General features: G+C 43.5%; 1 pseudogene; it reads right to left on the bottom strand.

Moving 5' to 3' along the window:
* Positions 1 to 1,995: 1,995 nt before the first annotated feature.
* Positions 1,996 to 2,113, bottom strand: LOC126413395 (5S ribosomal RNA; annotated as a pseudogene).
* Between the last annotated feature and the right edge of the window lie 16,972 nt (positions 2,114 to 19,085).

Raw genomic sequence — 19,085 nt, 5'->3', positions numbered from 1 at the left:
GTCGACCTCAAAATCATGTCAGTTTAATTTCAGAAACCATACAAGAAACTACGGAATTGGAAAACCCCCAACAGCGTACTAGGACAATTTCGTATACACCTCATAGCGATATCTACGAAGAACATCAGAGAAATTACGAATGTAAAAACAAGGAAAGGAGTTATCGAATTCGGTCATCACTTATTCCAAATCTAAGTGAAGCTTATACCCAACAGACAAACAAAGAAAAACAACAAAACTTTCAGAACAGACACAGAGTACCTACAAGTAAACAAGAATGAAATATCAGAAAAATTAAGGAAATTGACAGTAACAACTGGGCACAACTGTCAGAAAAAGTGGAAGAACTGATAAAATTGGAGTAATGGGAAGTATTCAGCAGGATAAAGTGGACCACTTAGAAAATAATTCTGAGGGGAAAAAGAGGTTACTGAAAGAGATAGAAGAGGACTTCATCAGAAACAACACAAAATTTTTACAGAAAATTCAGAGAAAATATGACAGGATATCAGCCATCGAGATTGTGCTGCAGTAAACAAGACAGAACCCTGGAGACAAACCCTAAAAAGAACTGTGAAACTTTAGCGCAGTGCTTCGACACACTACGAAATTGTGACAAACCGATGCAAAATCTACAGTTCGAGAAGCCAGAACCTAACCTCGATTACAAACCCCCAACACACGAGGAGATCGCGAAAATAATAAAAACATTGAAAAATAACTGAACATCTGCAGAAGATGGGCTGATGGCGAAAATCTGGAAATTAGATCGCAAACACATTTCCCCCAAAATACACAGAATCATAGACAACATCTGAGAAACAGAAAAGGTACCAGAAGAATGAAAGTGAGTCCTAATACACCCCACCCACAAAAAAGGTGACAAAACAGATCCTAATAACTACAGAGGAATTTCACTACTATTTGTGATACACAAAATTCTATTCAAAGACCTGTTAAATCAAATAAAGTCTCTGACAGATCCACAGATAGGAGCTTATCAAGGACGTCTCAGAAAAGAAGGAATATGCAGTGAACACATCTGTTCCCTGAGAACAATGGTGATAACAAAAAAGTCCAGGAACACCACAATAACATTCATCGACTACAAGAAGGCATACTGTTCCACAGACAGAGAAATACTTTTTAACACGCAAGTCGAATTGAAGGTGGACGACAAGACCAAAAAACTAATGCAGGAAACATTAACAATTACAACATCCAAAGTGAAGCTTATGGGAGAGATCTCGGAACCATGCGAAATATATACAGGAGTGGTACAGGGAGACGGCATCTCACCCGTTCTGTTTAACTCGGTTCTGGAGAAAATAATCAGGGTTTGGGAGATAGGAGTCAGGGGGTAAAGATGGGGTACAGAAGGATAGAACCGTCAATATAAAATGTTGGCTGATGATATAGCGATCGTAACAACTAATAGAAAAGAAGCCGAAGAAGCTCCAGAGGCACTACATAAAATCTCAGTCAAAACAGGACTACAAATATCATATGACAGAACGCAGAACTTTGTCACAGAATCCACAGACACTCACTGGTAACGAAGTGTGGAACGTTAACACAAGCAGAAAGTTTCAAATATCTAAGAGAGATTATACAGAAAATGGGATTGAAGTCGACATCCAATGAAGATAGAATCATAAAACAACAAAAAACGTACAGACTTACATGAAACCATTACAACAATATAAGTGTATCCATCAATTCCAACTAACACACTATAGTACAGCAGGAGGCCTTATATGCCACAGAAACAACAGCAATCAAAAACTCCGCCCGAACAGGCTTTTGAAGGCCCAACGGCACAGACCTGCCGCCGTGTCAACCTCAACCTACAGGCGTCACTGGATGCATATATGGAGGGCCATGTGGTCAGCACACCGCTCTCCCGGCCGTTTTGTCAGTCTGCGAGACCGGAGCCGCTACTTCTCAATCAAGTAGCTCCTCAGTTTGCCTTACAAGGGCTGAGTGCACCCTGCTTGCCAACAGCGCTCGGCAGACTGGATGGTCACCCATCCAAGTCCTAGACCAGTCTGACAATGCTTAACTTCGGTGATCTGACGGGAACCGGTGTTACCACTGTGGCACGGCCGTTAGCAACAGTAATCAAAGGAAGAACGAAAATCAATGAGATGAGAAAACAAGAGAGGAAAATAGAAAGATCTAAGGGCCGGTTCAGAAAGAGGGGTCTGAATAAGAAGACCGACATAAGAACTGTACGAGCAATGAGAGACGATTATAAACAACATCAGGAGAAGAAGGGCAAAGTTCTAAGGACACATACATGGGATGAACGAAAACAGACTGATCAAGAAGATTTTTAACTTAGTCACAACTAACAGAGTGAAAACCAACTGGGTGAAGGTAATGGTGGAAGACCTCAAGAAATTGAACATCTGCACAGTAGACATGACAGAGAAAGTTGCAGAGAAAAAAATCAGAAAACAGAAATTTCAGCCAACACCCAAAGAGAGGAAAACAGGAAAAAAGTGAACAGAAGACACGAAGAAGGAACGCGGTGAATATTGTAAGTAGGCTGTTTATGTTTACTTATTGGCAACGTTACGTAGCGCTCTGTATGAAAATCACTGGCTGTGCTGTGTGCAGTCTGTGGCTAGTTTGCATTGTTGTCTGCCATTGTAGTGTTGGGCAGCTGGATGTGAACAGCGCGTAGCGTTGCGCAGTTGGAGGTGAGCCGCCAGTAGTGGATGTGGGGAGAGAAATGGCGGAGTTTTGAAATTTGTAAGACTGGATGTCATGAACTGCTATGTATATTATGATTTTTCAACACTATTAAGGTAAATACATTGTTTGTTCTCTATTAAAATCTTTCATTTGCTAACTATGCCTAACAGTAGTTAGTGCCATCCGTAGTTTGAATCTTTTATTTAGCTGGCAGTAGTGACGCTCGCTGTATTGCAGTAGTTAGAGTAACGAAGATTTTTGTGAAGTAAGTGACTTGTGAAAGGTATAGGTTAATGTTACTCAGGGCCACTCTTTTGTAGGGATTATTGAAAGTCAGATTGCGTTACGCTAAAAATATTGTATATGACAGATTTTTGGGAAGAAAAAAGACAGAGGCAGAAAAGAATGCTATAAAAATTGATTCTGTTTTAGTGCTATTGTTAATGGGGAATTTACGATAACAGTGATAATGATAATAGGGTGATTCTGATTGACGTGTAAAACCCCTCGAAGCGATGTAGATGACGCTGAGACAAGTGGTTTAATGTAAGACACATGGGCCACAAATGTCGGGAAATACCACGAAAGTGGATGAGAAATGTTGAACATGTGACGTCAGCAGATGGCGTATTTTGCCGCACGTGTAGCGGTTATGTTTGAGCGTGAAGGGATGATTGAACGATGCACTATTTGCATTCGGACAAACGGTGGAAACCTCGAACACTTTTTGTAAATGTCATGTTTTGGAAACGTGGCTGTTTCAAAATTATTGTCCTCAGTGTAATCAAGGAAAAGCTGTTGTTATTTGTGTTTTTTTTTCTTTTGTCCCTTCTTTTTTTGTTTACAGACATTTAGTAAACAAAAAAGTAGGTCATTTATTGGTAACAACGCAATACAGAAGCTTATCTCATTTACTTGTGACGCAATATGATCGGTTTCTGTTGAAGTGTACTTTGCAATAAACCAGCGAAGACTGCGAGACCGGTAAATAAATAATACCCGGGCGGCGTGGCCGAGCGGTTCTAGGCGCTTCAGTCTGGAACCGCGCGACCGCTACGGTCGCAGGTTCGATTCCTACCTCGGGCATGAGTGTGTGTGATGTCCTTAGGTTAGTTAGGTTTAAGTAGTTCTAAGTTCTAGTTGACTGATGACCTCAGATGTTAAGTTCCATAGTGCTCAGAGCCATTTGAACAATTTTTTTGTAAATAAAAATAAATCTTACCTCAATGTAAACATATAATTGTCTTTTTTAATGAAAAAAATACTACCTGACAGACGCAATAATCGAAGCCCCAGCCCCACGTGCTGAAGCCGCGCACGTGGGCCCGGAGCGTGACTACTGGTGGGGCGAGGTACGTCATCTGCTGACGTCAAATGTTCAACATTTCTTATCCACTTTTGAGATACTTCCCGAAATCTGTGGCCTCATGTGTCTCATATTAAATTACTTGTCTCAGCGTCATCTACATAGATTATTGCGTTTTTAAACGTTAATGAGAACCATACTGTATACGAGTCTATAAACTTCTGTACTGAAGCGTTTGCAGCTACAAGTATGAATAAAATGATTAATGTTAGAAGAATAGTACTTGCAGTATAGTTAAAAGAAACCGAAATATTTTACCATGTCCATAAAGAACACGTTGTTTTAATACTGTTAACGATTATACAACGATATTGTTGCCTTGACTTATTGTTGATTTATACACTGATTATTACTTCATTCTGAGTCCATTTGGCATGGTTTTGTGTATGTTCTTGTCTTAAATTTGTATTTGGTAGTACTTTTCACGACTGCACACCAGCTATCACATTGTCGCGACAGCAAAGTTCAAAATTGATTATCTGTAGATCGAGATCAGCACGAGGGAGATTCTCATCAGTATCAAATTACAAACGCTCTCTTTTGTGACTAATTTGGAAACTGCATGACTGCAAGGAGAATCGTCGCTGGAAACCTGTCCAGCGGCAGCGCATCAGTCGGCCTGCAAAGGACGCAGCAGTATATGCTGCTTGTTTGGGATATCAAATTTTGCCCTCCCACCACCTTATTCTCCCGAAAAAGTACGTAGTGATTTATACCTCTTACCTCGGATGCAGAAATTATCTCGAATCTTCAGAATTACAGCGAAATTGGATTTCTACAACAACGGTCTCCGTGTAATCAACCATCGTTGGGGATAATGTGTGGCAGTGGGGGATGAATACGGAAAGGAAGACTACCATCGATTTTCATGGCCGCAGCTGGAATTTTTTTCGCGCCGATAATAGACGCTGTATGACCAGACCTCACGCATTTCGTGAGTTATGAAATCATTGTTTGGCTCTCATTACTGTACGAGTAAGACGAGCGGAGTCACAGACAATATACCACGAGAAGGTGGCGGGTGGCGGGAGAAGCATGTAATCTGCTTTCGGAGAGAGGTGTTTAACAGGTAGAGAGGCGAGAGACGGTGGGCGACGAAATCCCCGTCGCGTAACCCAGTGTCCTTCGGACGAGCGGCGGGCCGACTTTCTCTCCAGGCCTCTGCATACCAATGAGGCCACTGCCGGCGGGCCTCTCCAGTGCGAATAGTCGGCCTCTGGTCTCCAACCGTCACCAGCCGGGACATCCGTAGGACGGCACTGAATTGTGCAAGTCTGATGTGTGCAAGATACTTTGAGGTTGCAACGTAACTGAAGTCGAGATGTGAGAAAAAGCTAGGTCAACTTCACAGGCCATCTCCACTCGTAGTATCGACTGTAGTAGCAGTGCAGCTAAAAATGTTCTCAGCCAAGCAAAAGTATGGTGTTGACGTCGATAAAATTATGTTTCGTTGCACTGCCACATGTTGCGCAACAATGTCATTAAAATATAAGTAAGTACGACGTCTAACAATCGGAATCAGTCAATTCGCACAAATAACTGGGTGTATCAAATAGTAAGGAAATGAAATGCTATAGAACGATATAGAAAATTAGATGTGCTGTTAAGGTGAGAAATGAGGACGTTTTCCCAGAATCGGCGAGGAAACTAATATATGGAAAACACTGATAAACAGCAGGAACCCAATTGGATTGCCGCGCACGTCGCTTTCCGGGTTCGGGGAGGCGCGCCGCCTCCAGTTCAAATCCGCTCGGCGGATCATCAACGAGGGCCGATGAGTCAGTCAGAATGTATGGTTTTAGGAGATTTATCACATAATAATAATTTCGTGTGGCTCATTGGCCTGCTGCAAGTCTTTTTTATTGGATACCACTTCAGTGACTTATGTGTCCCTAAACCGCTCCAGTTATCCAACTGTGGAAATGGGACCTACAGTTTAACGTAGAATCCGAATCACGCGCCGTTTCTGGCTCCTTCTCACGTCGTTGAGAGAACAAGGCTGATTGGAAAACACATCGAACAAGGTGATTATCGGGTTGGCTCCCACGGACTTCCTCAATTGCTCACTCCACAAACATTTCAAATCGATTCTGTCACTTTACATGTGATAACACTAGACGCAGACCGTCCCTGGGGGAACGGGTGGCGGCAGGACAGGCGTTCGATCACCCTATACCAATAACATTGCCAGATCCAGACTAATATGCTGCTCCCGTGAAGATACGGGATAAAGGCCAAGAAAAAGGGAAGAAGACCGACAAGAACACGAGACAGCAGGAAGGACATGTGTTAAGAAAGATCAGAATAACCTCCAGGATGCTGGAGGGAGCTGTAGCGGGTAAAAGCTGTGGCAACAATTAATTGAGGAAGTTGGCTGTAGGTACTACTCTGAGCTGAATAGTTTTGCTGTCCTCAAGAAACCGGTCTGAGGAATGACGACAGAAAGACTCACATTGGCTCAATCGTAGATAAGGCAGACTTCAGTTCATTTGCAGGAAACTGGAAATATCAAATCAATCTACAGGGGGACATTAAAAATCAAGTGCGTCCCACCTGAGAATGTATGCGCGATGCTTACAAGAAAGAACTAACAGGAAGTACTGAACGTACGTATACAAGGAAGGACAGTACGAATACTGACAAGTTTGTCTGACCAAAGGCGAGTATCACGGAAATGCGGAAAAACTGAACAAACAAACTCTTTAAGATAGACCCAACTACCATGTGAAAACCTAGTTAATAAAGTTTTAAGTGTCAGTATTAAGTGATAAGCCTATAATCTAGAGACATTCTTCAGTCTCCAACATATGAATCCTCAGGCCCGTCTAGAAAGTATTAAACTGATTGCGCACGCACAGGGATAGTTACAGCGATGAGCCACAACATTATGATCACCTGCTTTAAAACGTTTTGGTTCACCTTCGAACCAAAATACAGCAGTGATTTTGTGTGTCATGGATTCTTCAAGTCTTTGGTAGGTTTCTATAGGTATATGGCACCAGACGCTTACCCAACTGTCACTCAATTTTCGTGAATTACGAGGCAGTGCTGTGTCGGCGCCAAGCTGACGCCCTAGAGTCACCAGATGTGTCTGACGGGTTCAGATCAGGCGAGTTTCGTGGCCAAGACGTCAACATGAGTTCACTGGCATCCTTCTCAAACGACTGTAGCACAATTCTGGCCTAGTTATCCTGCTGGAAGATCCCATCGCCGTCAGGCAAGAAATGAAGCACGGAAGGGTGCTGATAGTTCGCAAAAATGTTTGTGCTTCACAGCTGTCATGATGCCATGCATTACTACCACAGGTCGTGAAAAAGCCCAGCTGCGTCTACCAGACCACTTCACAACCTCCAGCAGCCAGAGCCTGTGGCGCGGCACATGTTTCGAGCAGTCAGGGTTGGCCACAGACCCGGTGCAACAATAAATGGTAACTGACGATGTCGTTGAATCACATGGGCACACGTAAGGTCCGTCTGCCCCACGCCCCTTCAGCAATGAGCGCTGAGGGGCGTGCTCCTCGCCATTGAATTCTGTTGGCAGATGCGTCACAAGCCTCTCATAACCCTGCTTTAGAGAGCGAGTAAGCCTCAGTTCTCCACATTCTGTGTTCAGGCGTGGACATCTAACATCTTGCCATCTACGTTGGTTTCACAGTTCCTCAGCCGCTCTACATTGTTTCTCACGACAGTAGTACGCGAACAACCGACCAGCTAGGCCGTTTCCCAGAGGCGCCGGATGTAACAATCTGCCCTTCGTCAAAGTTGTGCATGCCAGACGATTTTTCCAGTTGTCAGCCGTATCATCGCTAGAATGATCATTCGTCTCAGCTTTTATTATATACTTTACCTAACACGTCGTTTGTCCGCAACGCCACCGGAAGGCATTCTATTTTCCGATAGTCATTGGACAAAGGTCATAATGTTTTGGCACATCGGTGTAAGCAGCGAGTCTTGCTCTTAATGTATAAACGGAAATATCCTTCTCTGTTTTGTACATTGTAAGTCGAAGTACGTTTATAAGAAGTCAGCTCATTATTTTCAGCAGTAGAGAAATCGGCAGCCGAAAAGACTCGAGGCCACTTTCCTTTTGAAGGTAAGAAGGACGTTCCAAAACCAAAGACACCGATAAAAATATCGAGAACGTGCGTAATGTGCTATTATCCGATCGGCGTTTAATGTATGAAATAGCTGACGCCATAGGTGTATCAGAAGATACTGTACGTTCTGGATAAAAAAAATGGCTCTGAGCGCTATGGGACTTAACTGCTGAGGCCATCAGTCCCCCAGAACTTCGAACTACTTAAACCTAACTAACCTAAGGACATCACACACATCCATGCCCGAGGCAGGATTCGAACCTGCGACCGTAGCGGTCGCGTGGCTCCAGACTGTAGCGCCTAGAACCGCTCGGCCACACCGGCCGGCGTTGTGGATAAAGAATTAGTTGCCCCGTTCCAGATAAGTGCCGCAGTGATGAATGCTACTGAAGATAAAAAAAGAGTCGAGTTTCTACGAAACGTTTGAATTGTTTTATGAAGACGCTATCTTATTTTGTGCGCCAGTTTGTTACTATGAGTGACACAACAGAAACTTAGCAGTAACCGATCGCCCTGGAATAAAAAATCGGACGTCGATTTCATCTGCCTGATAGGTAATGCCAAGTTTCTTTTGGGTCGAGAGATCATAAAACACTGTCGAATAGTCCTAGAGTCTTCTGGAGAACATAGATGAAAAATTGTTAAATGCGACCAGCCTTGAAATCGCATGTCAAATTAAACGCCTTTCAGCCGTCAGTTTTCAACCTTATTTTATTGGGCAACCAGTTTCAGCGTTTTACTACGACATCTTCAGGCCCCTGACTGACGTGTAGCAATAATCTACCGCGCTTGTGACCAAAACAGGGCCCAGCAATACTGGTATTAGTAGATATTTGTTGCAGTGACCACTTCAACCATCACCTGAGTAATAAAACACTGAAATTGGTTGACCAATATTGAAAGGTTGAAAACTGACGGTATTTAATTTGACATCCTCTATCGAACAGCTGAGTCCCACAACCGTCACTAAAAGGATGGACATACAGAGAGCCTTGAAATTTGTTATGTGGGCTGTACAAGATGGGACACAAAATGTACAAAAATTTTTCAATGAAAAAACTAGTATCTGAAGTAAGAGTTTTGGAATATTCTCCTTGTTCAACAGATGTAGTTCATTTTGTCTTGCCCCTGTTCTCCATATTCAGAGCCACTTCTGACTCGAAAACGTAGGGAAATGAAGGCTGTAGCCACCGAAGACTAGTGTTTCGCAGAACTGCAATTAATAAAATTTACTGACAGCCTGTAGCAACAATAAATCAGGCTCGTATAACTAAAAAAAATTGTTTGTAATGGTGTTTTTTGAAATGAGTAGCAACACATATGGGAGAAATGGTGTACAGTAAGAAATAATAGAAAATGTGACTATATAAGAACTAAAAAGGAAATTCACGCATGTATTTTATAAACTTTCTTCATTCACATCAGTTTCGGTAAGTCACCTTTCCATGTAAACGATCCCAAATTGTGAGACCTGAGTTTTTCCCGGCGTATACGATGTTCAGATAACTACATTTACATCTACATTCATACTCCGCAAGCCACCCAAAGGGTTTGTGGCGGAGGGCACTGTCATTACCTCCCTTTCCTGTTCCAGTCGCGTATGGTTCGCTGGAAGAACGACTGCCGGAAAGCCTCCGTGCGCGCTCGAATCTCTCTAACTTTACTTTCGTGATCTCCTCGGGAGGTATAAGTAGGGGGAAGCAATATATTCGATACCTCATCCAGAAACACCCCCTCTCGAAACCTGGACAGCAAGCTACACCGCGATAAAGAGCGCCTCTCTTGCAGAGTCTGCCACTTGAGTTTGCTAAACATCTCCGTAACGCTATCACGCTTACCAAATAACCCTGTGACGAAACGCGCCGCTCGTCTTTGGATTTTCTCTATCTCCTCCGTCAACCCGACCTGGTACAGATCCCACACTGATGAGCAATACTCAAGTATAGGTCGAACGAGTGTTTCGTAAGCCACCTCTTTTGTTGATGGACTACATTTTCTAAGGACTCTCCCAATGAATCTCAACCTGGTACCTGCCTTACCAACAATTAATTTTATATGATCATTCCACTTCAAATCGTTCCGCAGATATTTTACAGAAGTGACTGCTACCAGTGTTTGTTCCGCTATCATATAAACATACAATAAAGGGTCCTTCTTTCTATGTATTCTCAATACATTACATTTGTCTATGTAAGGGTCAGTTGCCACTCCCTGCACCAAGTGCCTACCCGCTGCAGATCTTCCTGCATTTCGCTGCAATTTTCTAATGCTGCAACTTCTCTGTATACTACAGCATCATCCGCGAAAAGCCGCATGGAACTTCCGACACTATCTACTAGGGCATATATATATATATATATATATATATATATATATATATATATATATATATATATATATTGTGAAACTAACGGGAATAACAACCGACAGGAGCACACCCTGCCATTTTCAAGGTATAACATCATGTGTTGAACAGGAAGAATATTCCAACAACTGTTACTTCAAGACATACCTGCAAGTAACCGCTGTGCAAGAGAAACTCCGAAGAGATAGCACTCACACACACTGTAAACACTAGCACCATAACAAACCACAGATGACCGACATGTTCTCCAGAAGACTCTAGGACTATTCGACAGTGTTTTATGATCTCTCGACCCAAAAGAAACTTGGCATTACCTATCAGGCAGATGAAATCGACGTCCGATAGTGAAATTAATAATCAACGGGTGGGGTAGCACCAGCTCTGTTCCTCTGTTTTTGACAAGGGAAAGAGCAGAATTTAAACAGAAACCACCATCTATATTTACAAGTTACTTGCTAATTAAATTTCAACAGCTTCCTTTATAGCACCATCCCAATAGTTAGAAGTGTATGGCATAATCTCCTTGTTGTTGAAACAGGGAAACAGAGTTTATACTACATTGCTTGTTGATAATTTCACTGTTGATAACTTCTGACGTCAGTCATCTTTGGTTTGTGAAGGCGCTAGTATTCATAGTGTCCGTGAGTGTTATCTTTTGTAGTTTCTCTAAAAACCGAGGTTTTAAATTCCCTTGCACAGCGCTTATTTGCTGCAGTTTTGCATTGAAAATAGCATTCTGTAGTTGTATCGAAATATCGGCGGTTGTCGACGGCGTCACCCGGCTGCCATCCTAAAATTACCAAGTAGCATCGTGCTTAGAACTTCAAGTTACATTGCCAGAGTCAGATAAATGTATTAGCGCCAGAATTCGAGGCCCACGCAAGGTAGGCACACATGTGCATTCCTGTAAGGTTTCCACCCTGGAAAAATGACGTATATGATTATTGTGGATAACTAACTTACGACATCACAAACCACGAATACTGTCAAATAACCCTTCTACCACAGAGAAGAAGAAAAGAGAGATTAAGCTTTATCGGTAAGAAGAAATGAAGATGAGGATTACAGACCCATTGACGACAAAGATATTAGAGGGTAATAATAAGGTCGGACTGAGGATGGATTGGCAAGGAAAGTGGTTATGCCTTCTCTACTGAGCGATTAAGAAAATCACGGAAACCCTAAATACGGATAATCAGACAGGGATTCGAATTGCAGTCACCCCAATACGATCATTTATCGCCCAGTCGGTAGCGATGCGAATAGAGACAGAGGTCAGCTGCGTAGGGAACAAGTATGTGAAACCAACCCAATAGCCAAATGGAAAACGTGAAATATCTGAGGCAGGATGTTAGGATGGGGATTTGAAACCCACACCTCTCGAGTCCAGGTCCGAGACTTCAAACATAACGTCACTTCTATTGACGTTGGTTCGGAAAGTCATCTTACAAGTCTCAGTTTTAACTCTGATGGAAATAAATAATGAAATTCTCTAGAACAATATACAGCCAGGAGAAACGAAATTGTTTAACCGTCGGTAACTTTTGGAAACACTTCCGTTTTTACGCCCATGAGGGTGGACTAGACAGATTTTGGCATGCTATCTCCAGCAGAGTCGTCATGATTACACTGCCTATTTTAGACGGGTGCTTTAATTTGGGTTGTTTGTTTTTGTCAGTAGCAAGCAACGTAACGTGAACCTATGAAGAAGTGCGCTGAATACCACACGGTATCTGGTGACTTGTCTCCCGTGTGGAACACTGCACTGGCTTTAAGTATGCGGCACATGTGTGGAGGCCAGTGGGCGGACTTTCTCGCACTGTTGCTGCTTTCGCTGCTTTCCCCGTACTCCGCCTGTCGGCGTACCAACCGCCTGTCACGAAATATCATGCAGCCCAGGTCCGGCCTAATTAAGCTGCTTTCATCGCGTTAAGGTGTCTGGCTTTTCCCACTTTACACTAAAGCCAAGGAAACTGCATCGAGTGAACTATATCGCAGCGTGGAATTCTCATCACGCATGATTATCATTCACAATTACCGTATCGGTATCCTTTTGTTAATATAACAATACGAAATACAAGTGAATTTCATGGAAGTTCCGTATGTTCCATAGAGTGTGTGATATGTTTAAGTTCTCGAAGTTACAAAAGGTAGATGATTTTATGTAAAAGATATACAGGCGAACGTGAAATTGGTTGTAAAAGATGAACATTTGTACACGGAGATGGTTGCATAGTGCACTGTTCGAAGGCCAAAATAAAAATAATATGTTTCTTTCGACTGAAAATAGCGTACTGCTCTTGTTTTCAACATTAAACAGGTACCGTCACGTGGCTTCGGTACAACTCTGTTTGTTTATATTTTGCAATAAATGTGGGAGCAAAACTTTACTGTTACTCGTTCCAAGCTAATTATGTAAGTGTAGACCAGATATGGCTCAAATTCAAAGTTACAGTATCGACAGCAATGGATAGATGCATACCCCATAAGTTAATAAGAGACGGGACTGATCCACCATGGTACACAAAACACGTCAGAACACTGTTACAGAAGCAACGAAAAAAGCATGCCAAATTCAGAAGAACACAAAATCCCCAAGACTGGCTAAGTTTCACGGAAGCTCGAAATTTAGTGCGGACGTCAATGCGAGATGCTTTTAATAGATTCGACACTGAAATATTGTCTCAAAATATGGTAGAAAAGCTAAAGAGATTCTGGTCGTATGTAAAGTACACCAGTGGCAAAAAACAGTCAATACCGTCACTGCGCGATAGCGATGGAAATGTTACCGGTGATTGTGCCACTAACGCGGAGTTACTAAGTACAGTTTTCCGTAATTCCTTCACGAAAGAAGACGAAGTAAATATTTCAGAATTCGAAACCAGAACAGCTGTTAGCATGACATAAAAACAGATATCTTAAGTGTTGCGAAACAACTCATATCAGTTAAGAAAGGCAAGTCTTCCGGTCCAGATGGTATACAATCAGGTTCCCGTCAGAGTATGCAGGCAAAATAGCGCCTTTCTTAGCAATCATGTACAACCGCTCACTTGACGAAAGGGTCTGTTCCTAAAGACTGGAAAGTAGCACAGGCCACACCAATATTCAAGAAGGGAAATAGGAATTACAGACCCATATCACTGACCTCAATTTTCAGTAGGATTTTCGAGCATATACTGTATTCGAACATTATAAATCACCTTGAAGAAAATGACTTATTGATACGTAACCAACACGGATTCAGAAAATATCGTTATTGTGCAACACAGCTAGCTCTTTATTTCCATGAAGTAATCTCAGATCGATTCCATATTCCTAGATTTCCAGAAGGCTTTTAATACCGTTCCTCACAAGCGACTACTCAAATTGCGTGCATATGGAGTATCTTCTCAGTTGTGTTCCAGGATTCGTGATTTCCTCTCAGAGACGTCACAGTACGTAGTGATAGACGGTAAATCATCGAGTAGAACAGAAGTGATATCTGGCGTTCCGCAGGGAAGTGTCATAGGCCCTCTGCTGTTCCTGATTATAAATGATCTAGGTGATAATCTGAGCAGCCCCCTTAGATTGTTTGCAGATGACACTGTAATTTACCGTCTAGTAAAATCATCAGACGATCAATTCCAATTACAAAATGATTTGGAGAGAATTTCTGTATGGTGCGAAAAGTGGCAATTAGCACTAATCAAAGAAAAGTGCGAGTTCATCCACATGGGTACTAAAATAAATCAGATAAATTTTGGGTATACGATGAATGACACAAATATAAGGGCTTTCAGTTCGACTAAATACCTAGGAATTACAATTACGAGCAACTTAAATTGGAAAGACCACGTAGATAATATTGTGGGGAAGGCGAAACAAAGACTGTGCTTTGTTGGCAGAATACTTAGGAGATGCGACAAACCCACTAGAGAAACAGCCTACATTACACTTGTCCGTCCTCTGCTGGAATATTGCTGCGCAGTATGGGATCCTTACCAGGTACGATTGACGGAGGACATCGAAAAAGTGCAAAGAAGGACAGCTCGTTTCGTGTTATCGCGCAATAGGAATAAGAGTGTCACTGACATGATACGCCAGTTGGGGTGGCAGTCACTGAAAGAATGGCAGTTTCCTTTGCGGCGAGCTCTATTTACAAAATTTAAATCACCAACTTTCTCTTCCGAATGCGTAAATATTTGTTGACACCCATCTATGTAGGGAGAAATGATCAGCATAATAAAATAAGAGAAATCCGAGCTCGAACGGAGAGATTTAGGTGTTCCTTTTTCCCACGCGCCATTCAAAAGTGGAATGGTAGAGTAGTAGTGAAATTGGTTAGATAAACTCTCTGCCAGGCACTTAAGTGTGAATTGCAGAGTAACCATGTAGATGTAGATGTACTTACAGTGAATTTACTCGGTGGCTTATTAGTAACAGCTGGCGACGTAAATCGAAACAGCCTCACGGCATCTCCAGTGTTATCTACGCTACCATTTATTTACACTGACCGGAAAAGAAATCGCAACGCCAAGAAGGCGTTGTGCGACACAAATCAAAGTTGGTAGGCATGTTTCTACACCCGAGAGATGATGGTGTGTATTCATATTTCGCACCAGTCGCATAAGAGAGGTGGTAGTAGCGCCACTATGTAGATGCAAATGAGGTTCGCTTTAAATACACGCTGTAACGGTCGTGAGCGTCAGTTAACTTTGAGATTGCACGAGATGAGCCGAAGTTGCTCAAGATAGCCTCTAAGGCGACAAAGACGCCATTATTTACACCTGACTGAGTTTAAACGAGAAGCTGGATGTTCCTTCTGCGAATTGCAGAAAGACTTGGCAGGAATGTATCCACCGTTCATGGTTTCTGGTAGCGGTGGTCGTCAGAATGTAGGGTCGCAAGGACACTGGGCTCTGAACAGCCACGTGACATTACCGAGAGGGTGCTCAGCGTATGGCTGATCGAACAGCATCCGCAGCAGCAATTTGAGCAGCAGTTGGCACCACGGTGCTACAACGAACTGTTACAAATCGGTTAGTTCAAGGGCGGCTCCGAGCCAGATGCTCTGCAGCGTGCAATCCACTGACTCCAAATCACCCCCATTAGCGACCTAAGTAGTTTCAAGCGAGAGCTTGATCTACATCTACATCTACATCTACATTGATACTCCGCAAGCCACCCAACGGTGTGTGGCGGAGGGCACTTTACGTGCCACTGTCATTACCTCCCTTTCCTGTTCCAGTCGCGTATGGTTCGCGGGAAGAACGACTGTCTGAAAGCCTCCGTGCGCGCTCTAATCTCTCTAATTTTACATTCGTGATCTCCTCGGGAAGTATAAGTAGGGGGAAGCAATATATTCGATACCTCATCCAGAAACGCACCCTCTAGAAACCTGGCGAGCAAGCTACACCGCGATGCAGAGCGCCTCTCTTGCAGAGTCTGCCACTTGAGTTTATTAAACATCTCCGTAACGCTATCACGGTTACCAAATAACCCAGTGACGAAACGCGCCGCTCTTCTTTGGATCTTCTCTATCTCCTCCGTCAACCCGACCTGGTACGGATCCCACACTGATGAGCAATACTCAACTATAGGTCGACCGAGTGTTTTGTAAGCCACCTCCTTTGTTGATGGACTACATTTTCTAAGCACTCTCCCAATGAATCTCAACCTGGTACCCGCCTTACCAACAATTAGTTTTATATGACCATTCCACTTCAAATCGTTCCGTACGCATACTCCCAGATATTTTACAGAAGTAACTGCTACCAGTGTTTGTTCCGCTATCATATAATCATACAATAAAGGATCCTTCTTTCTATGTATTCGCAATACATTACATTTGTCTATGTTAAGGGTCACTTGCCACTCCCTGCACCAAGTGCCTATCCGCTGCAGATCTTCCTGTATTTCGCTACAATTTTCTAATGCAGCAACTTCTCTGTATACTACAGCATCATCCGCGAAAAGCCGCATGGAACTTCCGACACTATCTACTAAGTCATTTATATATATTGTGAAAAGCAATGGTCCCATAACACTCCCCTGTGGCACGCCAGAGGTTACTTTAACGTCTGTAGACGTCTCTCCATTGATAACAACATGCTGTGTTCTGTTTGCTAAAAACTCTTCAATCCAGCCACACAGCTGGTCTGATATTCCGTAGGCTCTTACTTTGTTTATCAGGCGACAGTGCGGAACTGTATCGAACGCCTTCCGGAAGTCAAGAAAAATAGCATCTACCTGGGAGCCTGTATCTAAAATTTTCTGGGTCTCATGAACAAATAAGGCGAGTTGGGTCTCACACGATCGCTGTTTCCGGAATCCATGTTGATTCCTACATAGTAGGATGGTAGGGTGTTGTGTTTTCTGATGACAGAAGGTTCTGTCTCGGTGTCAGTGATGGCCGTGTGTTGGTTAGGAGCAATCTGGTGATTTGACGTGTTGTGCTGCCATTCATGAACAGCTTCCCAGGGGGTGTTTTCCAACAGGATAATGCTCGTCCACATACCACTGTTGTAACCCAGCATGCTCTATAGAGTGTCGACATGTTGCCTTGGCCTGCTCGATCACCAGATATGAGACATCATCGAACGACAACTCCAGCGTCTTCCACAAACAGCAATAACCGTCGCTGTACCGACTAACCAAGTGCAACAGGTGTGGAACCCCACCAGACAATCTGACATCTTGCATCTGTACAGTACAACATATGCACGTTTGCACATTTGCATTCAACATTCTGGCGGTTACACCGGTTGTTACACCACCAGCATTTCACACTTGCAGTGGTTCATCTCGCGCTTACATTAACCCTGATCTTGAAATGTTAATCACTTAAATATGAGTTAAGTCCCATAGTGCTCAGAGCCATTTGAACCATTAAAAAAAGTTAAATATGTTACAAATAAAAACGTATTGCCGATGTTTCATTACTCTACATTAATTATTTTTGTTGTTGCAATTTTTTACCCGTCTGTGTATGTTGCAAACAGCAGCGGCTCTGTAACGCACCCTTGGTATTACTGCCGAATTTGTCTCTAAAATTGTGATTTCGTTCCGTTAAGCTTATGCGCAACACTGAGTGATCTTTTAGCTGGTCCGCATTTGCGGCTGGAAACAGAGTACGGGGTAAGACCAGGCGCCCGCGGCCTTGGTGGCGAGCGCAGGGCCGCCTACTTTCGCCGCGCCACTCCACTCCACTCTACGTCACGGCACGGCGGGGCTGGCTTTCGTATTTCTCCTGCTGGCACACGCCCATTCCCGCTACCGGTCCCTGCGGGTGATTCACTTAGCCGCCTGCCACACGCAACTTATGTTCCTCCACACGCACCGGCATTTCCAAACCATGGACGTCAACTGGTCCGGAAGAAATCCCGCAGTTCGTTTCTCGTCTCGTATGAGGATATAAGAGGAGTAGCCAGAATGTTTCAACTACCGTCTCGAAAATATCTATTACATAATTTTTGTTTGTTTGATCGCCAGTGCATGTCAGCAATCCCACTAAGCAATAAAATGTAAGGAACGAAGACTGGGTTTAACATTCCGCCGACATCGAGGTCATTAGAGACGGAGCACAAGCTCAGATTGCGTCAGGGATGAGGAGGAAAATCCGGCGTGTGCTTTCAAACATTTGGCTGAACCCATTTAGAGAAATCATAAAAACCTAAATCGCCGGCCGGAGTGGCCGGGCGGTTCTAGGCGCTACAGTCTGGAACCGCGCGACCGCTACGGTCGAAGGTTCGAATCCTGCCTCGGGCATGGATGTGTGTGATGTCCCAAGGTTAGTTAGGTTTAAGTAGTTCTAAGTACTAGGGGACTGATGACCTCAGAAGTTAAAGGTCCCATAGTGCTCAGAGTCATTTGAGCCATGTTTTGAAACCCTAAATCTGAACAGCCGGACGGGGGTTTGAACCGTCGTCCTCCAGAATGCGAGTCCAGTGTGCCAACCGCTGCACTACCTCGTGCGATTTCAGTAAAACGGTCCAGTCACATTAATATGACCACTGCCTGTTCACGACATCATCGTGCAATAACCATTTATTGACGGCGGGTCGCATCACTACCAATGGAGGTTTGTAAAGCGTGTCGTGGGGACGTGGTAAACTGTGCAGCGGTTGTAAGGTAGAACAGAGCGATTTATCTGACGTCCAAAGGGCAGATCACTGGCTTCCGGGCGAAGGATGGAAGCACTTCCGATACGTCTAAGTTTGTAAACTATTTGCGTGGTGACGTAACTGAAGTACGCCGTGCATGTGCAAAATGGCTCTATCCAACTGTAATGCGCCACGGGCCATAAATGACAGAGGTGAACGACGGCTGCGGAGATGTGTGCGGGCGAATATATGTGCAACTATTGAGGAACTATCAGCCCAAACGAATCGAGAGTTGCCAACAGTGTCATTTAAATGGCCGTTCAGCGACCGGTGCTATGTATGGGGCTCCAATACAGACGCCTGGTTTATACATCCATTCTGACTGCTGTTCATCGCGACTAATTCTGGAATTTGCACGCCAGTGCTGCAACTGGACATCCACTGACTGGTGACAAGTAGCCTTATCATGTGAATCAT

The sequence above is a fragment of the Schistocerca serialis genome, chromosome 7, assembly GCF_023864345.2.
Source record: "Schistocerca serialis cubense isolate TAMUIC-IGC-003099 chromosome 7, iqSchSeri2.2, whole genome shotgun sequence".
Classification (NCBI taxonomy): Eukaryota; Metazoa; Arthropoda; class Insecta; order Orthoptera; family Acrididae; genus Schistocerca; species Schistocerca serialis.
The sequence above is the reverse complement of the archived record's forward strand: the minus strand, read 5'-3'. Positions and strand labels throughout refer to the sequence as shown.